The sequence below is a fragment of the Pelodiscus sinensis genome, chromosome 1, assembly GCF_052426305.1.
Source record: "Pelodiscus sinensis isolate ZL-2025 chromosome 1, ASM5242630v1, whole genome shotgun sequence".
NCBI classification, from domain to species: domain Eukaryota; kingdom Metazoa; phylum Chordata; order Testudines; family Trionychidae; genus Pelodiscus; species Pelodiscus sinensis.
The window spans coordinates 248,484,284-248,505,008 of NC_143052.1; positions in this window are offsets into that span (position 1 = coordinate 248,484,284).

Consider the following 20,725-nt stretch of genomic DNA (forward strand, 5'->3'; position numbering starts at 1 on the left):
AGCAGGTTTGGAAACCTCAGCCTAGAAATCTTTTTAACCATATCTGGAAACAAAGATAAAATAAAACTTTTCAGTTCTGGGTGGCCTGAATTCCTGGATTTCTAGGATGGTCATATCTCAAGTGGAAAATGGGTGGAGAAAATTTACAGTTGGGGATCAAGAGACAATAAAGATCTTCAAAAGGAGAGAAGGGAACCAGGAAAGAATAGTGAAACTTCAAAAGGAAGAAGTCATCCTGAAAAGGGGGAGAAGAGAACCAGGAGTGAAAGCAGTGGTGGTGAGGTGAGAGGAATATGAGGAGCCAAGTGAGTTTTTTTAGAGAAAATCTGAGAGGCAGAAGGAAAAATGAGGGAGGTGCATGAGGAAAAGTCAGGCTGTGTGTTGTAGATTAGAAGGAAAAACAGAACTAGAGCAATAAGAAAATTATAGAGGAAAACAATTGAGAGGGCTTGTATGAGGTTAGTCAGCAAGCAATGTGGAAAGAGACATGAAGAGGAAAGAAATGAAAGTATGCAGGTCCCAGACTGAGGGTAGCTGCAGTCCTGAGAATGCAACCACCACTGGGGAGCTTGCTGATATTATGAAGGAGTGGACTTGCTTAGAACGGGCACTTCCCACAAAGCTCTTGGTTGTAGGTGACATCCAGATTCTGATTAGCTCTGACATGCTCTTTAAGCCAGAAGGAGACAGAGTTGGTTGTCTAAAAGGTATGTCTACACTGCACAACTATTTTGAGATACCAGGGAAATAGCTACCCCACGTCTACACCAGCCACCCGTTATTTCAAAATATTTTTCGAAATAACGGGTGCGCTATTTCTCCATCCTGGTGAACCTTGCTGCACAAGGGATAAGGGATGGCTCAAAATAGCATGTTATTTTGAAATTTGGCACTATGTAGATGTGCCAGATTGCAAATAAGCTACTTCGAAATAGATTTGAGATAAGATACACAATTTGTGTAGAGCAAATCGCATATCTTATTTTGAGTTTAGGGTGATGTGTAGATGCACTCTAAATGAGTTTGTGGTTGGCTGGTACATTTGTTCTAGTCTGGGTTGGGATCCCTACTTCTGTGCCCCAACCCTGGCTTCTGACACTCATCCTTGGTTTGGTTCTGGCTGCTTCTAGCTTCTGGTTCTGGTGTCTGACTACTACACTCATCACAAGGCTTCACAAGTTGTGTCCCTGTCCGTGACAGATACAAAGCGTAAATGGAAAAGATACGTAAAGGAGTTTAAAACGTAATTCTCATTGATCCTCTGTCTTTTGATATGTTATGGGGAAGTTAATGAAAGCTGCAAGCCTAACTCATTCAGGGACCCTATAAAAAATTGTACTCTGGGGCTGCATCTAGACTGGCAAGTTTTTCCGCAAAAGCAGGTGCTTTTGCGGAAAAACTTGCCAGCTGTCTACACTGGCCGCTTGAATTTGAGCAAGAACACTGATGATCTGATGTAAGATTGTCAGTGTTCTTCCGCAAATACTATGATGCTCCCGTTCAGGAAAAAGCCCTCTTGCGCAAATGTATTTGCGCAAGAGGGCCATTGTAGACAGCTCAGGACTGTTTTGTGCAAAAAAGCCCCGATGGCGAAAATGGCGATCAGGGATTTCTTGCGCAAAACTCTGTCTAGATTGGCACGGACGCTTTCCGCAAAAAGTGCTTTTGTGGAAAAGCGTCTGTGACAATCTAGACGCTCTTTTCCGCAAATGCTTTTAACGGAAAAACTTTTCCGTTAAAAGCATTTGCGGAAAATCATGCCAGTCTAGACATAGCCTGGGTGTTTCATGAAGTTTTGGGAATAATTGCATCACTTACTTTGTTGTTAAATTATTGCTCATCCTCATTTTTGGCATTTGGATTTTTCCATAGAAATAGAAGATATTACACAGTGCCAAGACTGTTTTGGAGGATGAATTTGAAGGATGAATTTGAAGGATGTCCATACTGATAAAGATCACATTTCTTCATAAGCAAGGCAGAGCTAGTGACAGTCAGGAATTTTGTAATGCACTGACATTTAATTTAGTTTTGTGATTTGTAATAGGGTAAAAAGTAGAGGTAAAAATAGAAAATCAAGATAGGATGAACAATAAGTCAAGATAAAGCATTTAACTTTGCCTATCCCTCCGGAAGCAGGTGGTGGGTTTACCCAGGACTGGCAGGGCTTGAAACCTCAACCTCATGCTCCTGAGGCAGGCACCTAATGCAAATCTGAGATGTATTAAAAGGTATAAGACCAAAGACTGAGTGACTTTAACTACTTAGGAAGTGCTATAATCTAACTAATGCACACTCCAAGAGTGTTTATGTAGGCCTTTTTAGAATTGAATTAGGCTAAATTTATGGCTTCTAAAAAAGAACATAGATAAGACTTGGACTATGGTGTATTTACAGTGCGATGTGAACCATGAACAACAGCTCCCCATGGTATGCCTAGCCTAGTTAATATTGAGCTCCTAGTTTTCATAAGTACTAAATTCACTGAAGAAACTAACTTTAAAGAAAACAAGTGACATGAGACTCCATACAGGCATGGAATTTAGCAGCCTCACTCAAAAAAAATGAAATAGCCTATTTCTGAGAAGCTCTTCATTTAACCCACAATTGTGGCTCAAGAATATTTCCACACCAGTACAGATTACTAACAGAGAGAAGCATTATCGCTAGCAGCAGCCCTTTCCTTCTCTAATCAAAGTTGTCAGAGGCAAGAGCAAAAAGACTTGAGATGTGGTGAAGATAAATCCCCATAGCCACCCCTGTTGCTCAAATAATATTAACATTGTATTTAAAATATAATCCCAAACAAGAGCTCCCTGGTCTTTACACATAATTCTTGAAAGACACCACCCTTGCTTTAGGGAACCTGTGAAAAAGCCACCAATTAAAAGCAAACATAAAATCTCTCTGAATAGATAACCTGTGTAAGCCTGGATCTGTAGCAGCTAATGGAAAGACTTTAATTAACTTCAATTAGCATTTTATAAGCCCCTATGTTTGCAGTATCGAAATGCTGGAAGTTAGGTGCCTAAATTAATAAGGTACTTTGTAAAATCCCACTAGATACCTATTTGCTTTTTAGGTGCCTAAATACAATTGCAAATCTGGTCTCAAATACATTGTGTATTGCTCCTATAGAGAGTTGGGGAAATGATTCCTTGCCCCCAATATGCTCCTTGTTAAACGTTTCAGTGAAAATGAAAACTTTTCTTCAGATTGTTAGTGTAAATTTTATTTATTTATTTAATCAGAGAGAAAATTTTAAAAAAATCAGTTTTCATTTTTTTTAACAAAAATGTTTCACAAAAAAAATTCTTTTCTGTAGAAGAGGGATTTTTAATTGAAAATTAAAAAATTTACCTAATTCTATTACTTGCTTTAAAATCTGCAGTCTTTGAGTCTCTGTATGATAGCTCTGCCATTTTGCCTGATTAATTGAAGTTACTGTCTGTAGTAATTTTGTCCAGTACATATAAATCTATAATCTTCCTTTCCGCTTCTCTAATTCCCTGCTCCCTAAATCCCCCATATCCCCAAATAAGAGTTTTCAAAGCTTCTACAGGAAATATGTATTATATCAGCAGAAGACAATGCTGTTTGCTTTGTATCCTTTTACCATGGTAATAAGAGTTGTTATTTCCTACTGTAGGTAGAAATGAAAATGCTAATTTAGTTAGACAATATCTTGATTACTGCAGTCAGAAGAGCTCTTAAGGCTACATATCTTTGCCACAGTTATTTGTTAAAGGCCTTGGTTTAAAAATAACTCAATTATACTCCTTCTCTGAGTTTGAATTTTCTGGGATTTCTGCTGGGTGCCACCGCTTTAGCCCTTCACTGTTACTGATCTATAAGGGAACCCATATTACATTTGTATCAATGTGATATATGCTTGCTTTCAGAAGTATCTAGCTGAGCCCTGTGCCTTTCTAACACCCATTCTTTATTGGATGCAATATCTATGCCTTAAAGGGTCCAGTATCAGCAATAGAAATGTTCTTCCTTCATAAATTTAATAACATTAATATTTTACATATAATGTATTTATACAGAACCACAAATCAGTCAGCTCCACCCTGAATCCATTAATTACTCCCTACACACATAGTTCAATTTAACCATATTTCCTCTTCCCCTTCCCAATCCCTCCATCTCCCTTTATTTCCACCTCTCTGTATGTTCTTATCATCCCTTCCTTTGTACACACTTATTTATCTCCTAGACTCCATGGAAGCGGTTGATGGTGAAGCTGGTTTGATACTGACTCCTTTGCCAGTAACTTGTTGCTGCTTCCCTTTGGCTCCTTTCCCAGCTATTTCCTTAGCTTCCTCTGGAGGCGCTTGTGGCTGCCATTGCAGCCTTTCCACTGAGGCACATGATTAGTGAGGGGAAAGCCAGAAAAATCTGCCAGGAAGTGCAGAGATAGTTGTTGGGTAATACATTTAGAGCCTCTGCAAAAAAGCTAGATACCAGGTTCTGAGCTTACTTTCTCTTTAAAGTGATTGGCAAGGATTGCCAGGTGTTCACTATTGACCCTGACAGTCTGGTATTTTTGCCCCCTGTCTGGTAAAAAAAATCAGAAAATACCGGACACCTAAAATGTCTGGTATTTTCTGATTTTGTTTCCCTGCCAGGAGGTGAAAATACCAGATACCTGGCAACCCTACGACACTCAGCAACCGTGCCTGGCCCCCCGCAACCTCAGCCCCAGCCCCCGGGCCCCTCCTGACCACCCCCCCCCCTCCGCTTACCTGGTTCCACAGGAAGGCTGTCTTGTGGCACGGAGGAAGAAAACAAAGTAGCCGCTGGCAAAAAATGCCCCAAAGGGCTTAAAGGGGCCATCCTGGGGGGTTTTGTATTTTTAATTTTTAATTTTTTTTTGTTCAACAACTTTGGTCTCCCCTTTTTTTCTCAACGGTGTTTTTTGGGGGGGAGGGTTTTCGGTATTTTTGGTTAAACCATCTGGAAACCCTAAGTGATCCAGACATACTTACTATAGACAAGGAAAGAAGTAATCAGTCCCTTGGAGCAGGAGAAGAAACCTACTGCCACACAACATTCTAGATTTTCTACTCCCGAAATTCAAGACAGAGCTAGATTGGAGCATCCTGTTTGCTTATCAAAGAAGAATCAACCAACCTCTACAGCATTAGCATCTCACCTCAGTGTCATAGTTCAAAGAACATCAATGGTTCAAGCAAGATTTCACCTTCTCCTTTGTTCTGATATCCATGGAAACTAGTTACTAGAGAGGAGCAATGTGTGCTTTAACAGGGAATTTAATAAACATAGGAACTTCCTGCATGGGGAAGTTCATTGATTGCTGCTTAAAGCATAGCTTTTCCTATTCATCTGCTCTCAGTCCATTGTGTCAGAAGTGAGTGAATCTTCCTCTCTAAAAGAAAAAGTAAAAGAAATAGAACTGCCAGAGTAGGGAAAGGAAAATCAGGGAGAAGACCAGATCAAGCTGCCGTTGCAAGGAGGCAGAACCCTGTTGTAGTACAGTAATGGTGTCCCTAGCACAAATGACACTGTCAGAGAAGTTTGATGTTGGGAACACAGGCAGTTGGCCTTGCTGGATTTGGAGATTCAAGAAATTCTTGATGGCATCTGATTTAAAAATAGAAAACACACAAATACTAGGTAAATGCTGCAATATTTGCCACAGGTAATGCTGCTGCTGCCATTCCGTGTGCCCTACCTCTCACAGAGGAGGACAGAAAGAATTCCAATGTTAAAGAGGCTTTGAATACCCATTTCATAGGAAGACATTTTAAATGAAAGGACCACATTTAATACGTGCTGTCAGGAGCAAGAGGCAAGAGACTTATTCCTGTAGTCCATAGTCTTGTTGAACATTGAAAATATGAAACTTTAAAACAGAAAGCTAATAAGTTACGGGATAATTGTCGGTATAAGATACACCAATTCAACAGCACAGCTTCAGTTACAGCCATATCGCTCATTAGCATAAAGCTGTCACAGAAGTGATATTACAAAACCCAATGTGACTTATCTGTTAGGAGCACAGGAGACTGCATCACATAGTATTGACATAGTAAACACACAAGTGTGAAAAGAGCTGCCAGACCAAATTTACAGCATAGGAAAAGCGCAAGAGAGTGGGAACAGGAAGAGCATTTGGAAAAACTGTGTAAGATGTAGCAAGACAACAACATCTAGTAAAACAGACAGCATGTAGAAAATACTCACAAAATGGAATATATTGTAATTGCATGTAGGTCACTGACAGTAGCAATAGCAATCCAAGAGAACAGACAAAAATATTGGTGCAGAAGCACAAATTTAAATGATTGAAACCTTAAAATTAAAACTGATACTGGGGCATCACTCACTGGAATTCCAAAGTAAGATTATGGTTGATTCCAGGATGAAGACCTGCAAAGACTAAGCAAGATTCTATGTGTGGCTAGTAACAATACATTGGTTGTGTGGCCAGCTCCTTGAGTACATAGAGAAAGGATGGAAAGGGCTTCAACAAAGAACATATCAGATATTAAAATGAAAAAACCCAGTTATTATTTGGTAAGAATGCCATGGAGCATCCAGGCAGGGCCAGGTGTTCACCTTCATGTGGAAAGACCAGCTCATCAGGGTACTGACATGGGTTGACATGATGCCAAGGGGTTACTGGCCTGGACCCACGCCCTTCAGCAAGTGCTGCGTTTGGAGAAAAAATTTATGCATCTTAGCCAAAAGACTGAGAAGCAAATAATACATGTAATTAAAGGACTGACAGCATGTCTCCTAGCATTGCGTGCAATGCAAGGACTGCATCTAATAAGGAAACTAAAATACATTAATGGGAAAAAGTAAACTATATGGGGCATATACCTCCATATCTTTACAGGATTAGGAAAGCTGTCAAAGGAGTTCAAAATTAAACAAGCATCCTCAACTACTCCTTTTGCTTCCATGGTCCTTCATGGCATCTTTGTACCTTTGCTGGGGAAAGTCAAAGAAGAATTAAAGAGAATGGAAATTATGAAGATTATTTCCCAGACAGAAGAACCCATTGACAGATGTGCAGGGATGACTGTTGTACTAAAACTCCATGACAAGATCTAGACTTGCATGGTCCTTACACAGCTTAATGGAAGCTTGTTCAGAGACAGACATATACTTCCCATAGTTACCAGGCATTAGTTTGTATATCAGAGGTCAAATTATCAAAATTATTTACTATAGAAGGTTTAGGGCAACCCTCCTTTGCTGACTAATCTGTACCATTAGCTACAGTAATAGCTGCATTAGGAAAATACTGTCTCATCATTTTCCATTTGTCATATATTCAGCATCATATTTCCCAAAGAGAATTTCTCATATTATGTGAGGTTTTCTCTGGTGCCCTGGTATCCTTTGCCATATGATATGATGATGTATGTCAGATAAAAAATGAATTCTGAGTGGCTACATGTCATTTTGAGGTGCTTCAAACAAGTCAGCTTCATTATGAATGAAATATATGAATTTGGAAAGAACAACTTACATTTATGGGACAATTAGCAAAAAGAGAATTCAGCCATATTAAGACAAACTGAAGATATTACTCCCCTTACCTGAATCCCAAGATGTTCCTGGGAATAATAAATCCTTCGGGGAAATTCTTACCAAAGTATATTCATCTAAATAAAACATTTAAGAAATTTACTTAAATATTGTATGTTGATGAAAAAAAAAAGCACACAACAAGCATTATTTAATAAAATGACTCCTGACCTTTCCAGCAGTTTGGGCAAAATATTCAGTAAACTGTCCAGCAGAGGTAGCAGTGGATACGTCTTCATATGGTTTAGGAATAATGCTCACAAACAAAGAAGCCAAAGATACCAGAGACATGTTGCATTCACATCAAGAAGCCTCACAGAAACGCAGAAGCTGTGTGAAGCTCTAGCAATCAATTTGACCTGGGAATGCTTCAGTGCATATCTGTTCACATTGGATTGTAATAGAAGAACAGAATATATGCCTTAGTGCAGTGTTTCTTAAACTGTTGGAGGTGTGCTGTGGAGAACAACATAATTCAAAATGGCTACCCTTAAAGGGCCAGGCAACCTTTTTTGCTCAATAATTTTCTCCCAACCTTTTTGTTGTTGTTGTTGCTTAACAAAAAATCCTTGGTGTTCCTCATAAAAAAAAAATATGGTTTGGTGTTCCTGGGTCTTAAAAAGTTTAAGAAACACTGCCTTAGTGGCATTACTGGGCTCAAAACCCCTGGATGACCTTAACCTAAGCAGGGCTGGATTAACGCGGGAACATTAGGTACTGCAGCCAAAGGCCACAGGCTAAGGGGGACCCGTACAAAAATAAATCCTGAACAGTGGTCACCAACTTGTTGATCATGATCGATTGGTTAGTCTTGGAGTCTCTGCCAATCGATTATGATTGCTGGGCTGCTAGAAGTCCAGCATCACAGCAGGGCTCAGGCAGACTGTCTGTATGCTATAGCTCTACACTGTTCCCAGAAGCAGATGGCTGCTGGAACATTTCTGTGGGTCCTGACTGTGGGAGGTAGCTCTGCATGCTGCCCCTGCCATCAACACCATTCCCACAGCCTGGTTCCTAGCCAATGGGACCTGTGGGGATGGCCTGGAAGGCATGGACATCACATGGAGAAAAGCTGTGACCCTCTCTTCAGATTTTTACAAGGACATACTGGCAGCTGGCTGCTTCCGGGAATGGTGTGGGGCCATGACATGCATAGAACCTACCTGAGCCCTACTATGCTGCTGGCCAGGAGTTGCCTGTGATATAAAGGGGCTCCACAAAAATCTAATAGCTCTGGGCTCACAAGACCCTATACCTAAAATTCAAAGATTGCAATTATGACTGATGTAGCTTACTTTCAACACATGGCAGGGAAAGCTTTCATAACAACAGACACTTGATCTTGAGCACAAATTAAATAGTCACCAAAAGAAGAAGAAGATAAGGTTTTAGAGAGTGATGTTAATGTCTACATTGACCTTCTCCTGGCTGTAATTCTAGCTTCTACCAATCAACTTTAGCAAATTAAAGATGAACAAATACAGGATGAGACTTGCCAGAAACTTTATCCTTGCCAAAAAGGATGGGATTAGAGTTAACATCCAATGGATCTAATATCATGTTGACATGACCAAGGTGACCTTCACATGACCAATGGTTTGTGAAAGGACAAACTTAAAAAAACAACAAACAGTCTGGTAGCATTTTATAGACTAACAAAACATGTAGACGGTATCGTGAGCTTTCATGGGTACAGCCCACTTCTTCAGATGACTGGAGTTATGAGTTTAGGATGTGCAGACCCAAAATAAACAGGGGAGAAGGGAGAGGAGGAAAGGAAAAGGAGAAGGGAGCAGGAAGCAAGGAGGAGAGGGTATGAAAATATCAAAGGGAAAAATAAGTAGGCAGAGGGGGTGCCTATAAGCACCTGAAGATTGGATAGTTAAAAGGAAGCAGATAAGGATCAAAGAGAATTAACACAAGAATCCACACAGAGAGCTGTTGGCATCTTCATTGAATGTTAGGTAGGTAATGTCTCAGCCATCCATTGTCCCGATTTAGGAGATGATGATCAGAGTGAGAACTGAATTTGTGGATGAATTGTAATTCCAATGCCTCCCTGTGTATTTGACTAGTAGAACTTGTTTGTGACAAGACAACCACCAGGAGATCTTTTAAAGAGTGATTAGGTAGATTGAAGTTTTTCCCAACTTGTTTCTGTATGTTCCCTTTATGGATATCTGATTTGTGTCCATTGATTCTTTCCCGTAGGAACTGTCCAGTTTGTCCAATACATATAGCAGTGGGGCATTGCTGGCATTTGATGGCATAGATCAAATTACTAAATGTGCTTTTGAGTGATCCCCTGATTTGGTGGCTTATATTGTTGGCTCCAGTAATGAATTTGCTTGTATAGATATGTGGGCAGAGTAGGCACCATGGCTGATTGCTGAATGCTGGATGCTTATGATGTGGTTGTGTAGCATGGTTACCAGAAATAATTCGTTTCAGGTTGGGGGTTGTCTGTAAGCAAGAATAGGCTTTTTGCCCAAGAGCTCTGAGAGCGAGGGATCATTTTCTAAGATGGGTTGCAGATTATGTACGATGCATTGGAGGGGTTTGAGCGGTGGACTATAGGTAATAAGTGGAATTCTGTTATTTTCTTTTTTGGGTCTGTCTTGAAGTAGTTCATATTTGGGTATTTTTTTTGGCACTGCCAATCTGTTTTTTTTTCACTTTTCCAGGTGGGTATTTCAGTTTTAGGAATGCTCTATAAAGGTCCTGTAGGTGTTTGTCTCTATCTATGGGATCAGAGCAAATCTGGTTGTATCTTAGGGCTTGGCTGTATACAATAGATTGAGAATGTGTCTGGAATGGAAGCAGGAGGCTTGAAGGTAAGTGTAATGGTCAGTGGGTTTCCAGTATACAGTGGTGGAAATTTGTCCATTATTCTATTGTACTGTAGTGTCCAGGAAGTACATTTTTCTTGTGGACTGGTCCAGGCTGAGGTTGATCGTGGGGTGGAAGTTGTTGAAATCCTTGTGGAATTCTTCAAGAGTGTCTTTTCCATGGGTCCATATGATGAAGATGTCATTAATGTAGCGTAAGTAAAGTAGGGATGTTAGGGGGTGACAGCTGAGAAAACTTTGTTCAAGGTCAGCCATAAAGATGATGGCATATTGTGGTGCCATGCGGGTGCCCATGGCTGTGCCACTGACTTGGAGATACAAATTGTTTTCGAATAGGAAGTAGTTGTGGGTGAGGACAAAGTAGCAGAGTTCTATAATTAGGTGTGCAGTGCTGTTATCAGGAATAGTGTTCTTGATAACCTGTAATCCATCTTCATGTGGAATGTCAATGTACAGGGATTCTACGTTAATTGTGGCCATTGATCCTTTGAAGTTTCCTCAGGAAGTCAGTGGCGTTGCAGAGGTAGCTGGCAGTGCTGATAGCACAGGGTCTGAGAAAGGAGTCAATATAGCCAGATAATCCTGTGGTAAGTGTGCCAATGCTTGAGATGATGGCCATCAGGGATTTCCAGGTTTATGCATTTTTATCCCTAGGATACTTCAAAAAGAGTCTTTCAAAAATCTTTTGAGGGATACCAAGATATAATCAAATCAGGGCACAAGCCCCAAAGTCTGTATGGTGGCCTAGTCTGACTAGCAAATTCAGACTTGAGGCCTGTGACATAGGTAACAAGGAAAAATGAACAAACTGCCAGAACCATTACTCTCTACAAATCTATCTGACAGATCTTGATAGTGTATAGCCATAGATATATCAGCTTAGAAAGACATACATACATTATTGTAATTGATTTTTTTCTCCATCTATATTGACTTGGCTATACTTACACTTGACTTTATTGGCACAACTTATACAGAAGCTAACATCAGCAGATGCAAGACGTGACATTTATGAAGTCCTCATTTTGGATAATGGCCCTCAAGTTATCTCTGAGTTATTCCTAGCATTTTCACAGGATTTTGATTAGGCTACTACTAGTCCATGCTACTCCAAGTGCAAGGAAAAGATGGAATTGTGCAGACCTTAAATGAAACTTTCTGCTGCTTAAAGAGCTTTTCTGCTCTTTGTGTTTTGCTTTTATGTCCTCACACTATAGCCCACACTTTCTTTTCCCTCAAAATAGTTTATTTGTTAGGGATCGATCCAAACTGATGTTAATAGAAAGACTTCAACTGATGTCAGTGGCCTTCAGATCAGGCCCTTCAATTGTAATTCATGTTCAGGCAGGGTCAGTAGTCACTCATTCTGTCATGATTCCCCACAGTTTAGTGAGTCAACACAGTATTTTATTGCTACCTGACAGAACCTGAAGTAGGTAAATGACCTGGTGCAATATTAACCCATGAACAATATACTAAGGCAAAAGCCTTGCTACATACTGGTACTTGTATCATTCTTGCATGCATTTGATTCCACACAGATAAACATACAGACACAGATATACAACAAATTGCTTGAAAAATAAAGAAGCCCATCAAGCTACTTATCTTCCTACAAGTCTGTCTAGTCTTCAGAGAATAAAGTAGCCATCAGCCTTATGCACATTATCCCAATGTCAATGCCATAAAAAAGCTGCACTCACATCAAAGTATGTACAGATAAGCTGGCATGAGGAATATGTTGTAATTGCAGCTAGCTACGGCCAGGAAAGATGAGCAAATTGCTGGCATGGCTCAGTGCCAGGTCAGTTTTCATTTCCCAGGACTGGAATGGAATGCCTTGATCATTTCATGACGGATCCGTTTTTGTCATAACAGGTCATTCAAGTTCTACCGAGGACAAGCTTCTACTGAGGCATGTGATTGTGGGAATGCCCATCCATCTACTATTCACATAATTAAATTCTGTCTATTTTGACCCTACCCAAGTAGTCTAAGCACAATCCATTAAGCTGCTATAGAAGCCTGTGACTAGTCAAATGCTAAAACAAAACAAAACAAACAACAAAACAAACAACAACAAAACCCCCAAAAGCCTGTGGACTTGATTTTTTTCTTGTTGTACAGTATGACAATAAGTAGATTTTAAATAAATTCCTGTTTTTTTCTAGTTTACATGAAGACTGCTAGTCAGTTTCTCGTCATCATCTTTTTGCCATCTGCAAGCAAAAATGCTTAAAGAAGCCTATAAAAATAAATGGAAAACAAAAATTAACCTAAATTTCTAATGGCAGTTGTGTCATAAAGTACACCTAATCATTAATAAGTATTCCCTTCTATACCCAGTAAATAATTAATAAATATTCCCTTCTATACTCGGTAAATGTGAAAGTACGAAATGTATGTGCTCAGATTCTGCAAATTCCTCAAAACCATTTCCTAGTAATTATAGATGTGTAATATATGTATAAGTATATTTGAATAGGGCAGTATACAATCTGCACCTCACATTAGCCTTTGTGCCAGGCATATGCAAACAGAAACATTTTAAAAAACAAGCTATCTCAGCTATTATTAGCTCTTGAGCTAGATCTTTTCAATCTAATTTAGACTTTTATATTGTAGCTTTTGTATATGTGATACTGTGAAAGGAGTGGGGGGAGTTAAATTTTGTTTTCTATTAGTCATCAATCATTTTGCAGCTTAATTTTCTAGGAGCTTATATCTAACAATGTCTATCTGACAATAAACTTGACTTCTCACAGAGCTATAAAGCACAATAATCCTTTCAGCCTCCACAGCATATGGGTAAATGTTTAAACAAAGTCCACTAACTAAAATTAATATTTGGATAATTACCAGTAGACCATTATAAAATAAATATATTATTTTATCTGCATTGGTAGAAGGTTCTATTCTACCCGGATATCCTCAATTTACTGAAACATCTAAGATATTTGCTCTAGGTGGATGTCAACCTTTATGTCTCTCCACTTTACAACTAATCAGCCTTTTGTGAATGTCAACCTTTTGTATTTAAGCAAATCCCAACTAGTCAATGGTCTCTCATTTGGAGGCTCATATCTCTTTGCTCAGCCTGCAGCCTCTTGATGCCCTCAGAAGACTATGGACAAGGAGTCACTGCAGCATGGGGTAGGGAATGCAAACTGCTCAAGAGAATAATGATCAAAAGGGATGTCTTCAAGGCTTAGGCAGAGAAATTGAATGGCGCTCTGAGTAGAAGGATCTTTGGTGCTGGGTGGGTCTTTATGGATAGTACTTGTGCCTAGCTAATGTTAGTGGGCCCAATGGAATCAAAATCTACCTTGATTTCTGGATGGTTTGAATGCTAGCTAAATCTTTAAATTGAAGCCTTTCATTAGGCAGTCACAGTCGATAAATATTCCGTTAGCCTTAGAATAATAATCTGTAGAAAACTGAACTGAAATAGTACAAAAGATATCTACTGTCCATCAACCAATTATTTTTCATGCTTTAATAACATAAAATATCCGCAGCCAGTAATACCTGAGTAAGCATTTAACAAAATTATGCAAAGGCATTCTGGCCAATGATTACAAATCATACAGCAGCAATATTACAAATGCAAATCTGTCACATTTTATTTTGTGTATCAAAGACTTTTAAGATGTCATGTTCTTTTTTTCACACAGTTCAGAGCAATGAGCGCACAAGACCAAGATGAGCAAATGCACAAGATGTCATATGATCCCACAACAGTGTGTGAATGAAGGCACTATTGATATCGGAATTATAAATGCATTAGCTTTTTTTTTTCCACACTACCACAGGGGCAATGAAAGTAAAAGGGAGAATACAATCTTATCTTCACCCCTCTTTCATGCATTTTGCAAGTGCAGTAGGGTCACTTCTCTGTGGTGTTTGAGAGAGAGAGAGAGATTGGGCAGCCAGTTATTGTCTGCTTTGGAAAGGAAATGAGGCACTGATCCACCAAAGTTCTTAGGCCCAAAACCACTTCAAGTACCCTATATTGAGGACTGTGTTTGTCAGACCCTGTAAATATCTGTGTGCCTGGAGTATGTGCTATGAGATGGTAGCTTTTCTGACAATCAGGGATGCAATCATCTTTCTCCATGTGCTGTTGTAACTGCCAACAAGGGGATTTGAACCTGGGATCTCTGAATCTTAGTATAGGAGCTCTACAGTTTGATCTAAAAGCCAGCTGGCTCTCAGACCATACTGTAGAGGTCTTTTGTTCTTTTCTTGTTGCTGTGGTCTAGGTGCCACTGCATAGGAAAGTGAACCACACTAGCTATGGCTACCCTGTAGCCTTCTTCCGGAAAAGCTTATGCAAATGAAGCGTGGCGTGGAGTATCGCCACACTTCATTTGAATAATTAATTAGCAGCTGCTTTTGCACAAGAGGCTTTTGAGCAGTGTAGACAGCTCCTTTTTGCGCAAAAAAAACCCTCTTGTGCAAGAGCTGTTCTTCCTGAAAAAATGAGGAAGAATGGCTCTTGCGCAAGAGGTGGTTTTTGTGCAAAAAGGAACTGTGTAGACGGCTCCTTTTTTCGCAAAAGCTTCTTGCGCAAAAATAGACCCTAATTAATTATGCAAATGAAGCATGGCAATATGCTAATCCATGTTTCATTTGCATAGTCTTTTGCACAAGAGGGATGCAATGTAGATGTAGCCTTCCTTACCTTATTTCAGATGCAGTTGCGTAATGCTCAAAGAACTGTTATCTTCCAAACAAATGGTATTCAGAACAAATAATCAGGATACTGTTACTAATTGCATGTCTCTCTTCTCAATTAAATATTGCAGATAGACAAAAAAGATCATACAAGGTAAAAGAGGAATAGTGCTGGTTTGGTTCCTCTATGACTGGCACAAGAAACGAGTGACAGTGATTTATTAGATTTTCTTTAGCCATGATTCAATTATGTCATTATGATACTCCTATTATATTGTCATCAGCTTTGGTTAACTATTAGAAAAATGTAAAATTTAATTGTCAGTTTCAAAGCATGTGTACAATGTTTGGATGTTTGTTTTATCCGGTATGTTAATTTCCAAGTAAAATACTTCTCCATGACAATAAGGGTAACAGAAATTGTTAGTGACACTATTAGCAATTTAAAGAATGAACAGGATGAATGATCAGATAATGGCAGTAGCAACTGATGTCCCTAATGATTGAATCTGAAGGTATTTTAATCTAAAGATTTAGGGAAACCTGATTTAACAAAGCAACTGTACTCCTGTGTGAATTTCCATTAATATTTTGCAAATCCTATTTAGAATTGAATGACTTTATACACATAGGCTGTGTCTAGACTGGCCAGTTTTTCCGGAAAATCAGCCGCTTTTCCGGAAAAACTTGCCAGCTGTCTACACTGGCTGCTTGAATTTCCTCAAAAGCACTGACTTCCTACTGTAAGAAATCAGTGCTTCTTGCGGAAATACTATTCTGCTCCCATTCAGGCAAAAGTCCTTTTTGGCAAAGCTTTTGTGCAAAAGGGCCACTGTAGACAGCTCAGATTTGTTTTCCAAAAAAAGCCCCGATCGCGAAAATGGCGATAGGGGCTTTTTTGTGGAAAAGCACGCCCAGTTTGGCACGGACGCTTTTCCACAAAAAGTGCTTTTGCGGAAAAGCATCCGTGCCAATCTAGACGCTCTGTTCTGAAAATGCTTTTAACGGAAAACTTTTCCGTTAAAAGCATTTCCGGAAAATCATGCCAATCTAGGCCAGCCATACGGACTCAGTGTTCAGTTACCCATTGTATTGATACAAGGGAAACTATTACATTTTCTTGTTGCAACAATTTGGTTGTTCTTCCTTTCGTTTCAAATGCACAGCCATCTCCCTCCCCCGCTTAATATTATGGCAATTACTTGGGAAATTCTAAATAATTTAAGAATTATTATTCTTAAAAATAATTTAAGAATTATTATTAATTCTAAATGCTTTAAGACCATAAAGTATAAAATAGCAAATACAGTATCTGAAATAACTTTCATTCCAGAATTCTAGAATATCTCTGTAAATATTGAGATGTTTGTACTATTTTTTCTTCTAACTGGAACTTTTTATATATCCCCAAAACTTTTAGAAAACAAATTAAAAAGAGGCAGAGAAAAATTGAGTCAAAAGTCAGCACACCGAAGCAATTCCATTCCTAAAACTTACATTTTAGGAATCTTAATCTCTCTCTTTTCCTGCAGGGCCTTCCTGCTTTGGAAGATGAAGTTTGTTAAATATATTGAGTTTGAAAAAAAGACCTTGTTTTCCTTCAGGACAGATTGAAAATTACAGCTCCAGGACTGTATTATGGGACTTAAGAAACCCATGCCAAGGAGAGGTCTCAGAATAGTACTGGGCTAATAGAGGCCATATATATCACAGTAATAAACTCTTCAAGGACTGAGGGTTGATCATCCTCTCTTTGTTTTTTTCAGTATATGAAAAAATAAGTTCAAGACAATACATTTTTAAAGTCGGGTATGATACATTCTATCACTAGACTACTATCCATAAAACAACAAAGTGGCAGTGTGTAAAGCAGACAGCTATATGAGTAAGTTGGACACATATTAAAAACCACTATTCCAGTATGGCAGGGTATGGAAAAGCCTTAAATTCTCTAAGTATGCATTTAGTTCCTCTTGGAACTTTTTCATACAGTAGAGCCAGAAGCAATGCTATATTCCACACACTGGCGCCACAACAACTAATCTTTGCTTTTGAAAAAAACCTATGTTGTAGAGATGTAATGAAGACATTAGGGAATCATTTATTTTCTTTGCCTAACGCAATTTTATAAATGAACTAGTTGACGATATTCTCAAACACCAATTACAATGAAAATACTAAGACAATCAAACAGAGCAAAGCATGTGTTTCAGAAGTTTATTTTCATTAAATGATAGCTATAAAGTTAGTGTTCAAATTCTGTGCTGATCTCCATAGCTAAAACAGTACATTAACAGCCAGCTGGACAGCAAGCTCATTAATGCTTTTGTGATTGGCACATTTCCCTCACTGCTATAATTGTAAATATCATAATTGTACATTATCTACCAAAGTTCAGCTCAGCCGATATGTACCTGGTAAGAATGTAACATGATTTTATATAAAAATGACTGTATTAATATGGCAGATATAGGTATTTATATGAACTGAGAGAATATATTTTATTTTAATAAACTAGCTCTAAGAAGGAAGGGGCAGACTTGGGAGCAATGATATAGACTGTTGCACGTACTGAACATCTTTAGCTGTTGAAATTCAAAGGGCTGAGATAATATTAATAATGGTCCTGGATTTGTGCTAATGGGATATTTCTTCCACTTCTTCCTATTCAAGGCCACAGTTAGGTAGTTCTCCCCCTGTCAAGTGTACCTGTGCTGAGATACTTGAGTTCCAAAGCAGGCAGGATAGGAATGTGAAAAAAGGTCTCCCATATCAAGATGAATGCACTAACTACTGGGATATTGAATGTATTGCTGGGGGTAGTAGGGGGAGGAAGGGTTTCTGTTTGTTTGTCTACACTGCAGCTGGGAGTGAGCCTCTCCACACAGGTAAGCAGACTTACACTAGCATGGCTTCAGATAGTATGCTGAAAATAGCAACATGGGCTGTGTCCAGACTCAGGGGTTTTTTCGGGAAAAGTAGCCTTTTTCCGAAAAAACTTCCCCTGCATCCAGACTCAAGCCGCATTCTTTCGAAATTAAATCGAAAGAACGCGGCTTTTCTTTCGATGGCGGTAAACCTCATTTCACGAGGAAGAACGCCTTCTTTCGAAAGTTCCTCTTTCGAAAGAAGGCGTTCTTCAATGTAAATAGGGCTTCTTCGAAAGAGAGCATCCAGACTCACTGGATGCTTTCTTTCGAAAAAGCAAGCCGCTTTTTCGAAAGTTCAACGTGCAGTCTAGACGCTCTCTTTCGAAAGAGGCTCTTTCAAAAGTATCTTTCGAAAGAGCCTCTTTCGAAAGAGGCTTGCAGTCTAGACATAGCCATGGATATTGTGATTTGGGCAAGAGCTTGGTCTCTTAAGCTTGTTCATTCTGTGGGTCTGAGTTTAGGTGTGTAACTGGTATCTGCACTAGAGCAGCAATGTTCACTCTGCTCTTTTTTAGCAAGGTGGTTTGAATCCCACTAATGCAAACCTGTTTAACCAGGCTGGGAGGTTTCATCCCAGCTACAACACTGACATACCATCTGTAGCCAGACAGGAACCCCCCTTGTAACATCCATTTTTGCTTGCCTGGAGCATGCAGGGCACACAGAGCAGAAGGCCCAGGCTGTGTGACTGTGAATGGCTGTAAACAGAGATACGCCAATTGCTGACCAAGAGGCTGCCAAGGAGTGCCCTTGACTCAAACCCATATTGATACAAACACACATCCGTCCGCGGGGGGAGGAATCTCTCGCCCAGTAAAAAAATGTCTAGTACTCACAATTTAGTTATCTCTCTTGCAAGTGTAAATTAACTTTAAACTTGCTTGTAAGAACTGGCGCCACAAAACGGACCAGTAGAATTTGGCCTCTTAGATAAGAAAGAGGATACGGGCCCCAGGGGTATAAAGATGGGTCCAGCAGCACATTTTCTCTGAGTGTCAATCTACCATCTATCTGCTGGTCGGGTTAGGTGTTTGATCTCCCGAGGTTCCAGAGGGGACGCCCACCTCGTATTCGTCTTTCCTAGGAATTGAGAGACCGGCCCTGGCCTGACACGCTGGAGTCGAGAGGCACAGAAAGGGGTAAAAATTGTACCTGGATGTGGTCCTTTGTTTAAGTATATATATATATACATAGTGTTAGAGCTCTTTAAAGATTAAGCTGTCACTTGGTACCATTATTTCTATTTTCTATCTTTACCTTTTTCCTGAAAGCATTGTTAAGACCTATATATATATTTGCTAGCATTTAAGAAATAGAGCAATAGCCATTGTAACCATATGCTTTTATAAGTCTTTAATAAACCTGTAACTGTTTAAGCTTTAACCTGACTCCTTCAGTTGCTGTAATAGAACCAAGCACAATTTAAAAGAACTTCAGCCGGTCATAAAGGGACAGACATAGGGAGAGCTTGGGTGTTTGGATCTGTGTCACTCCCAGGTGACAAGATCCGTTGGGGCACCTTTTCAGCCTTTCCTAGGCTGCCCGCTGCGAAGGAACCCCTGTGTTCTAGCAGCTAAAATCTAAGGTGTAATAAGCTCTTCCTATATAACGGAGCATCTGTTGGCCTGCTGGCCACCCTCTGCGACGGGACCCCGGTCCTAGAAGTAAAGACACGGACGTTAAACCTTTTCTCGGAAACACACACACACACACTGCCCTGACCGTCGGCTGACACCATCTCAGGTTTTTTTGTGAGAAAAGTGCCTAGGCCAGGCCTGAGCTAACTCCAGAAATGGTATCACACTGAGAACCTGAAATGGAGATAGGTGTCTTCATCTGGCTTCAAAGGGGTAGCCATGTTAGTCTGTCACTTTAAAAACAATGAGTAATCCTGTAGTAGTCTCTAAGGTGCTACAACTACTCATTTTTCATGACCTGTCAGTCATGCACCTAAAACCCAGATCGATGGGATGTAGGCACCTAAGTAACTCTGGATCTGGCTGCAAGTTTTACCCCTTCCTTCTCCATTTCACCCCCAGCTAGCTAAAGGATCTGCCTGCTCAGCTTGGGGCTTCTGAGAATCTGTTTCTTAAGGCATCTAACTCTCCTTCTACAATGCAGGGAGAGCTGAGTGTATATTGCACTGCACAGCAGAAGAGCTCAGAGCTGGGACTTGCATGACCTAAATCCCCTTTTTGAATCTTGTCCTTGAATTCTTAAAGGGATTATTACTGTTTTTTCTCCAGTGAAAATGATTCTTTTCCCCCCTCAGATTATACCAGTTTGATAATGATTACACATATGTTAAATTCCTGCATGAATTTCATTTGGAAAAGGGAAACAAATGTCCTATTTGTAAATTAAACATCAATTTGTAAAGCTTAAACAATGAAATGCAATAATATCAGAACAGCTGCACAAGAAGAGAAACATTAAAGTACAAGTACTATTAAAGGGCTTTTGTAGTTTGGCTTCTTTGAAGTCTTCAAAATGTGTACAGGAAATCTCCAACTTATGAATGGGTTGTGTTCCAAAAGTTAATTTGTAAGTCGGTTGTTTGGAACTCGGAACATATTTTTCCATAGAAACAATGTTATAAATGGTAGTTAGCATGGGTGTTTGGAGCAGCTGGGGCTGGGGAAGGCAGGCCCCCAGCCCCACCTACAACCCTGCCCCCTCTGCTGAGGACCCACCTCTATG